We start from the raw sequence: 9,042 nt of genomic DNA on the forward strand, positions 1-9,042 counted from the left end.
AATCTCCCCCCCACCAAAAAACAGTTATGCCCTCACAACTTTAGAAGTTATTAAACCATTATTAATAACACTGTATTCAAATGACGTTTGTAATTTCAGGACCTCCAATCCATTTGTAAATGGCTTTAATATATCTCAATATTGGGATGGATGCAGCACTTTGTTTCCCCAGTGCATCATATGCCAACCTATCTGGGGGTTTCCTGACTCTCTGAGACCTTATCCCATCATCAACTTCTTCAGTCCCAGGCACTTCTCGTTACTGTTCCTGTTTACTTAGGGATGCCTCCCCATCTATCATTCATATCCTCCAGTGACTCAGTTCACCCCAACACCTGACTGAACTCAGCATCATCCCCACTTATATTGGAGCCCAGTATCCCCTCACTGTCTATTATCACGCCTGCCTGTCCACTGGTAGTCCTCTCCATTACATCTGAGTCAGGGCTGGGAGATTCAAAAATCTCTTCACCAATTCTTGGGGAGTTTGCATAAGGTAAAGCATACCACATTCCCATTTCTTCATCCTCTGAGTTTGTACAGTATTCAGTGACTGTTCCTTCTTCAGCGCTTTCCACTGAAATCACACTGTTGTCAGCTGCAAACAACAGGAATTCTGCAGATGCTGGAAATTCAAGCAACACACATCAAAGTTGTTTTCTTCCCGGATCTCCTGTCCCATGATCCTCTCGTATCCCTTTTGCCAATCACCTGTCCAGCTCTTGGCTCCATCCCTCCTCCTCCTGTCCTCTCCTATCATTTTGGATCTCCCCCTCCCCCTCCAACTTTCAAATCTCTTACTCACTCTTCCTTCAGTTAGTCCTGATGAAGGGTCTCGGCCTGAAACGTCGACTGCACCTCTTCCTAGAGATACTGCCTGGCCTGCTGCGTTCACCAGCAACTTTGATGTGTGTTGCTGTTGTCAGCTGGTTGCCTTTCTGTTCTCCTCCTTCTGTGCAGAGTTCTCCTACTCGGTCTAGGATCCATGTCAGGCTCTGGGTCAACACATACTTCCTGTCCTGGGAGTAGAAGGTGATTCCGATGGAGAATTTTGACAGGACCATTTGCATCTTCTGACTTCACCCAGAAAACTGGCACATTTGGCATCTGGCTCTCCACTATGTAAGGTGTAGACACCCAGCAGTCAGCCAACTTATACTTCCCTGGTAGCCTCAAATTTCTCTTCAGCTGAGAGAAACTAATCTTTTGATCATATCTTCTCTTCTTTCCTTGGTTTTGCTTGGTAGCATAAACAACTGCTAGCTTTTTGCAGTTCTTTCCTCATGTCAGACAAATACTTAAAGACATATCTTCTGTGGCAAGTCTTCACCGCCGGTTCTAAAACAGAGATCTACAGGTAATCTCACTTCACGTCTGAACATCAAATGGTATGGTGAGTAGCAAGTAGCTTCACATTCTGTGTACAGTTGTAGCAGTGTACTAAATACCCAATATGCTGTCTCCATTTGTCTTGTTATTGGTATCCAGGGTTCTAAGCATGTCTAGCAATGTCTGGTTGAATCTTTTAGGCTGAGGATCACCCTTGACTTCTCGATCCCAGTGAGTCATGTATGAGCTGACTCTCAGAATCCCTTCCCTCAAAATCATGAAGTGACTTTAGTACAATCCTCTGATACTTCTCAGGCGAAACCAACTGGGAATCACAAGGTCTGTCTAGAGGAGACGTGTCCCTGTATAAAACTCTGTTCCTCAACTCCAGTTTGTCCCATTCCCTCATCAGTAGGGATATGGTAGAGCGTTTTGTCTACTCAGCTTGGGCTATATCCCCTTTGACAACAGATGACTAAATGGCACCTATACAAAAGGTTGTCTTGTTGGGCTTTTGCCAATTCCATCAGAGTCAAGGCAGGCAACTGCTTCATATCCAGAGCAGTCAAGTTGCAATATGTTTGTGGCACCTCATGCGAACTTTGGAACAATGCATCTGCGTCAATGTTTTGACTCCCCAGCCGATATTTCAGGCTGAAATCATAGGCAGACAACGTCGCCAACCAGCGATGGCCTGTGGCATCCATCTTCACTCAGGTCATATTGCTGTACCAGACCATGATGCAAATAGTCAGGACACTTTCAACAATACATCTATAGAAATGTGTTAGAGTGTTCACTTTCCATGTGATTCCATCTAACTGCATAGACCAGAACAGGTCATCCAACATGTTAACACCATGCTAACACCATGAATTTAAAGCTGTTGACTCCCCACCCATGATCCCTCAAGTTAGATTTAGCTGAGATAGTATTGGCTTTCTTTAACTGCAGTTAATTGAGGTTAATTGAGGTTAATTGAGGTGAGAAATCTAATTTTAAGTAGCAATTCCAAGAAATTCTGTGTACAGGTATAAAGATTTTGCAATGTCAACAATATGTATTGTTCCACTGCCAGTCTGAGAGTCACTTTATAGTCACAGTTTGATCCATCTCTCTTGTCAGCCTATATGCTATCACAATATTTCAGTTTGGTTGGTATCACAAAGTCTTTGTTTTTGTCTAGCTCATCCAGCTCTTCCACCTGAATTTCAGGCAAATATGGCATTAGCTGAGATTACAAGCTGTTGGCTTGGTCGTAGATTGATATATCTTGCAGTCAATAAGTAAGTTTAAAAGATTTTATACCTAAGTGAAGTTGCTTCCAAACATGATTAAAATGTATCTGCATGAGTGCTGGACATTTCTTTCCAATTGAGCTTCAGTTTCACAACAAAGAACAGCACAGCACAGTATTAGGCTCTTCCACCCATATTATTGTATTGTTACCTAACTAAATAGGTAATCAAATGCTTAACTAAACTACTCCCCTCTACCAACACAATTTTCATATTCCTACACGTTCATGTGCCTATCAAAGAGCCTCTTGAATGCCCCTGTTCTATTTACTGTATCTCCACCATCACCCCAAGCAGTGCATTCTAGACAATCAACACTCTGTGCATGAAAAAAATACTTGCCCTCTCTCACCTTCTCTCTCACAACATCTTCAAGGGGCAGTCCCTCAAGAAGGTGGCATCTATCATTAAGGACTCTCACGATCCAGAAAATGCCCTCTTCACATTACTACCATCAGGGAGAAGGTACATGAACCTGAATACCCATACTCAATGTTTTACAAACAGCTTCTTCTTCTCAGCTACCAAATTTCTTAACAGTGTATCAACCCATGAACACTACCTTCTTATTCTTTTGCACTATTTATTTATGTAATGCCCTGGTTAAAATTTCTACTGCTAGGCTGCTAGGAGGTACTTTTTTTTCTAACAGTTTTCTGTTAAAGCAGTGTGTCCTGCTGGTAAGAGTGTTTTGGCAACACTAACAACACGCTGGAGGAACTCAGCAGGTCGGGCAGTATCCGTGGAAAAGATTGGTCGATGTTTTCCATGGATGCTGCCCGACCTGCTGAGTTCCTCCAGCGGGTTGTGAGTGTTGCTTTGACCCCAGCATCTGCAGATTATTTTGCGTTTAAGAGTGTTTTGGCTTCGGCTAAAGATGAGGAGCCATGTTGTCCAACTTGGAAACGTTGTATCAGCCAATCAGGAGTGGGATGGCCTGGAATATTTCTGATAGTTGGGCGGGAAGAATTTTCTACAGGACAATAGTCTGGTTTGGGGTCATTTGGCAAGAGTGTGGAGAGAAGAGCACCAGGGGAAGAGGCCTGGAGGATCCCCTCTGAAAGGCAGACCCTATTGCAAGGAGTGCCTCGCAAGGTGGACGATTCAAAGAAGTGAAGTTCTACCTGTGGTTGCTGAGGAGATTTCAGTGCTGTGAGTAATCCTATTCCCAGTTACTACAGAAATGAATTCCAACATTTATGTGCACATTTAGATAGATAGATACTTTATTGATCCCATTGGAAATTACAGAGTCACGGTAGCTTTACAAGTGCATAGATATACAAATATTAGAAGAGAAGTAAGAAAGAATAAAAAAAATAAGCTACCTCAATCCGTCTAATAGGAGGGGGTCTTCACCTCTCTGACCATAGGTTGACTCATTATAGAGCTTCATGGCCGAGGGTAAGAATAACCTCTAATAGCACTCTTTGGAGCAGCATAGTAGTCTTAGTCTATTACTAAAAGAGCTGCTCTGTTCAGCCAAAGTGGCATGCAGAGGGTGAGAGACATTGTCCAGAATTGCTAGGATTTTCCATAGGGTCCTTTGTTCTACCACAGCATCCAGTGTGTCCAGTTTGACTCCTATAACAGAGCCAACCTTTCTAATCAGTTTATTCAGCCTGTTGGCATCACACATGCTGATGCTATTGCCCCAGCACACCAGCACAAAGAAGATTGTACTGGCGACAACTGGTAGAACATGTGAAGGAGAGGCCTGTATACTCTAAGGGACCTCAGTCTCCTCAAGAGGTAGAGGCGACTCTGGGCCTTCTCGTACACAACTTCTGTGTTTGGTGCTCCATTCAGGTGCAGGCTTAGTCTTCCTAAAGTCCATCACCATCTCCTTTCTTTTACTGATGTTGAGCTGCAGATGATTCAGCTTGCACCTTCAAAGTCCTTCACCAGGGCCCTGTATTCATCCTCCAGTCCTCCCTTTATATACCCAACTGTTGCTGAGTCATCAGATAATTTCTGCAGTTGACATGACTCAGTGTTATACCTGAAGTCCAAGGTATACAGAGTAAAGAGGAAGAGAGCCAATACAGTCCCCTGTGGGGCTCCAGTGCTGCTTATAGCCATGTCTGACACACAGCTCTGAAGCCGCACATACTGTGGTCTGCCAGTCAGGTAGTCCATTATGAAGGATACATTGGAAGTGCCAACTTGCACTAAACTGAGTTTTCCCCTAGCAAGGCAGCATGATATTGAAGGCACTTGACAAAACAAAAATCATGATCATCACAGTGCTGCCCAGCTTATCCAAATGCGAGCAGCCTTTGTTTCACAGGTAGATGTCAGCATCATCATCTCCAATGGCAAACTGCAGGGGATCGAGGACTGATCTGACCAGGGGTTGGAGGTGAGCTAGGACCAGCCTCTCTAGGGTCTTTATGATGTGTCACTGATTCTTGAGACTTCGGCGAAAACATGTCCCACTAAGAAAAGTGCTAATTCCATTGAAAATGAATAACATTTCTTATTTAAAATAATCAGGGTTGATCATCTAAGGGTCTTTTGCACAAATGCAACATTTTTTCATATGTTTGTTTTTAATTTTATAAATTATATGATTATAAGATAGCCCAGTACTCACAAAGTCAGTTGTCCTCAGACAAGAGATTATCATTTCAATTTGATAAAAAAGTGTGAAAAAATTATTTAAAATGTATAATATACATGCCAGACGAAAGAGCAGAGTGAAGAACCTCTTTAAAACTAAAAGCAGTGAATTTTCAACAATACTTACTCTTAGTTTGTGGTTGCTCAAAATGTGTCCCAAGTTTTTGTCAACACTGTCAGATATTTATAAAAAAGCAATAAAATCAGGCAACCACATGGTCAACTATATTCCTGAGGACCACCTTTCCACCCTCCACGTCTGGTAAATGCAACAAGGTCAAACAAGCTCCTGTAAGTTTGCTATTTTTTCAATAATTTTTTACATATTTATTGATGTTGCTACTGTCACAACCATGATGTGTCAACACTGTCTCTTTCGTATAGAAAGAATTATTTTAAATTCTGACATAAATTGATGCATTTTAAGTAGAGGCCAGAGGAAACTAGCAACAGAGGGAAAACAAGATGGCTCCTGTATACAACTCATGCATGTCATGTAAAAAAGTGTGTTTTTGTCACCACCGTCAGACATCAGCATCGTCAGGTTTTCCGTCTGACGGTGATGACCCATAGTTTGACAGTGTTAACAAAAAAAAATCCAAATCATCCTCAATGGAGGCTTGAGTATAATTTATGATCACAATAAATAGTAATATGGCTTGTAATGTTTCATTAACCTCTTTATTTATAATATACATAATTTCCCCTTTATTTCTTCCACACACAGGCCTAAAATATTTCTTTACTATATGTATCCCCAATGACTAAAACCATAAATGAATTTAGCTGCACCATTTCATAATCATTTTATAAAATTTCACCAAATTAAACATAATTATATTCATAATAATTTTGCTCAACTTCATAGTAATTCCATTAAATTTTGACCTTCCTTTAATGTATTTTAGGAAGTTATGACTAGGCAGCAGCTATCAGTGGAGGAGCAAAGGAGAAGAAACAGGGAATAGCAAAAAAAGCAGAGAGAGAAAATATATAGTGAGCCAGAGTTAAAGGAGGAATACCTGAGAAAGGAAAAGCAAAGATGGAAGAAGAGAACAGAGGATGGGAAGATAAAAACTATCAGTGATTTGAATGAAAGGGAACAGAGGAGTAAGAGAAAGGCGTGGAAACGTAGACGGCAAGAGTGAAGAGAGTGTAAGAGAAAGGGCCCAGAATGCCCAGAAACTCCCCCAGATAGTCCATTGGATTAGACTATACAGGAGCCAACTCGCAGTAGGCAGCCTATAGCAGGGAAAGGGAAAGAAAACAAGAGAAAGATACTTGAGAGAGATGAAAGCTTTGAAAAATAAACTTCAAGAGATAATAAAAGATAGGAACAAACTGAAAAAGCGTTGGTGGCAAGAGCAAACTAGAAATAAAAAAATACAAGAATCACCAAGAAAACAACAGAGCAGCTGCTACAGGGAAGCAAACTCAAAAACCCCTCCATCAAGAAAACCCTACTCTTCCACAACTGTCTCATTCAAGAATTTAATCAAAACAAAAATAATTTACAGTCGCCCCACGAGTCTGCTCAAAAATCAGAGAACTTGACGCTGTCAGGCAGGGTTCTAAAGAAATATCGCCTAATACACCAGACAAAGCAGTTCGGGCTGACATACAACACACTGCGAAAGGGAAGGACTACTGACAAAAAACCCACTTACATTCAAACAATAACCCCGATGGTTCAGGATTTCTAACACAATGCTGCACGAGTGACGACTGACAAACAGAACACGATAACACGGAAGAAAATAAAGCATCAGAGAATGATTCTAACTGACACAATATTCAACCTCCACAGGGAGTTCATCAAAAAGGAACCAACTGTAAAACTCAATTATTCATCCTTCTGTGCTGTCCATTCTATGTCACAGCACCAAAACCATCAGATCGAAAGACATGCCAATGCCAATACCATGAAAATGCAAAGCTAATGTTTGATGTCCTAAGAGTATATGGCAAATAGCAAACTGGAGGATAGTTTTGAACGTGTGTGTTGTTCTCAGACAAGCCAGGCCTGTCTCCTGCGCTCCTGCACCCGGTGTCTCCACAAGCACACACTTCCCACCCCACAGCAAGAGTTGACCGATGTTGAGTGGCAGCAATGGGAATGAGTTCAGGACCAAACAGCAGGTGGAATTCACTACAATACAAGACTTGTGAAGCACAATGGAACACTGGCAGAGCTCATCAAACTGTATGAAGGCAAACTAAAGAGTGAAACAACAACACGTGTGCGTGGTTCAGAACCAGTCCAGGGAATACAGGAGCATGATACAGAACTGCAATGAAAGCACTGTAATTGTGCATGTGGACTTTTCTGAGGCATGGAAATGCAAATATAGTTCTGAGGTACAGTCACGCCATTTTGGTCAGAACCTCCCACAGCTCAATCTTCACACTGGTATGTACTACGCAAAAGAAGAGAAAGCAGGATTTTGTACAATATCAGAATCCAAGCGACAGGATGCTTCTGCCATCTGGACTCACATGGAACAAGTCCTCAAAGATATTCCTTTAAAATTTCCAAAAGTTGATACCATTCAATTTTGATCAGATGGCCCCAGCAAGCAGTACAAAAACAAGAAGAACTTCTCTCTCCTATGCAATGTCCCTCCAACACTACATTTCCAGAGAACAACGTGTAACTTCTTCACCACTTCACATGGGAAGGGAGCTTCAGATGGCATTTGGGGGAACTGTGAAAAGGACTGCAGACAGCCTTGTACTACAGGGGAATGACATTGTGGATGGCAAGATCTTCCATGAGATGGTTGAGAGAAGCCTTTGCAGTACTCAGTTCTATCATATTGCTGAAGATGACATGCAGCCATATGATGCAGTCCTTTCTCAACCGCTAAGACCTGTACCAGCAATGAGGAAAATCCATCAGGACCTACCTTAACGGAAACAGCATCCATTGCAGATCATTGTCATGTTTCTGCAGTGAGCCACAGATGTGCCAGTGTTTCAGCCCAACAACATTTCAGTTGACTGAAAATACACATGCCAGGGTACAGGCTGAGGAGAATGATGGCCCTACCACAATGGAAAAGAACAGAGGGCCTTTGGCAATGCTGGTGGAGAAAATGGAAATGGAGCAGGAACTCCAGAGTGGTCCTGATGGGACTACGACAGATACGTCTGCTGGTGTCATTAATTGTGGAGATTGGCTTGCAGTCATTTATGACCAAAATTGGTGGTTGGCAAAGGCTGTCACTGTGGATGCTCATCATCAAGATGTTCAAGTGGAGTTTTTCCACCCTCATGGGCCCAACACGCGCTTCCATCCAAAACCAGGTGGAAAGGATACGTGCTTCATACCTGTTGAAGATATTCTGGTCAAACTGATGGAGCCATCGTCGTGCAAGCAGAATGAGGGAGATCTCCCACCTGTCTGCTGAAGTCATGGACTTCATAGAAGAGGAGCATATTAATCGTCTACTTCCTGATAAAGCTGATCGAACGTTTTCGAAATTTTCAAGCCCAGAAATGGATGGAATTTTTTTTAGTTCCTGGTGTGTTTTCTGATGTTTATGCTTAAACATTGCAGTTGTACTGTAGTTTTTATTTTGCTGTTTACCATTGTTGTTAATATTTACAGAAGGATAAAATGTACATGACAAATTGTTATTTGTTGTACCAAATTGTTAAATGAAGTTGTTAAGCAAGGAGCATTGACCTGAGTGGTGAAAAGGTTGGAACTGTTTGTTGTAATTAGGCCACTGCCACCACCGTCAGGTCTCAGTCACCACCGTCAGATGGGACTTTCTTTGTTTTAAATTAA

This window comes from Mobula birostris, chromosome 7, assembly GCF_030028105.1.
Source record: "Mobula birostris isolate sMobBir1 chromosome 7, sMobBir1.hap1, whole genome shotgun sequence".
NCBI lineage: Eukaryota > Metazoa > Chordata > Chondrichthyes > Myliobatiformes > Myliobatidae > Mobula > Mobula birostris.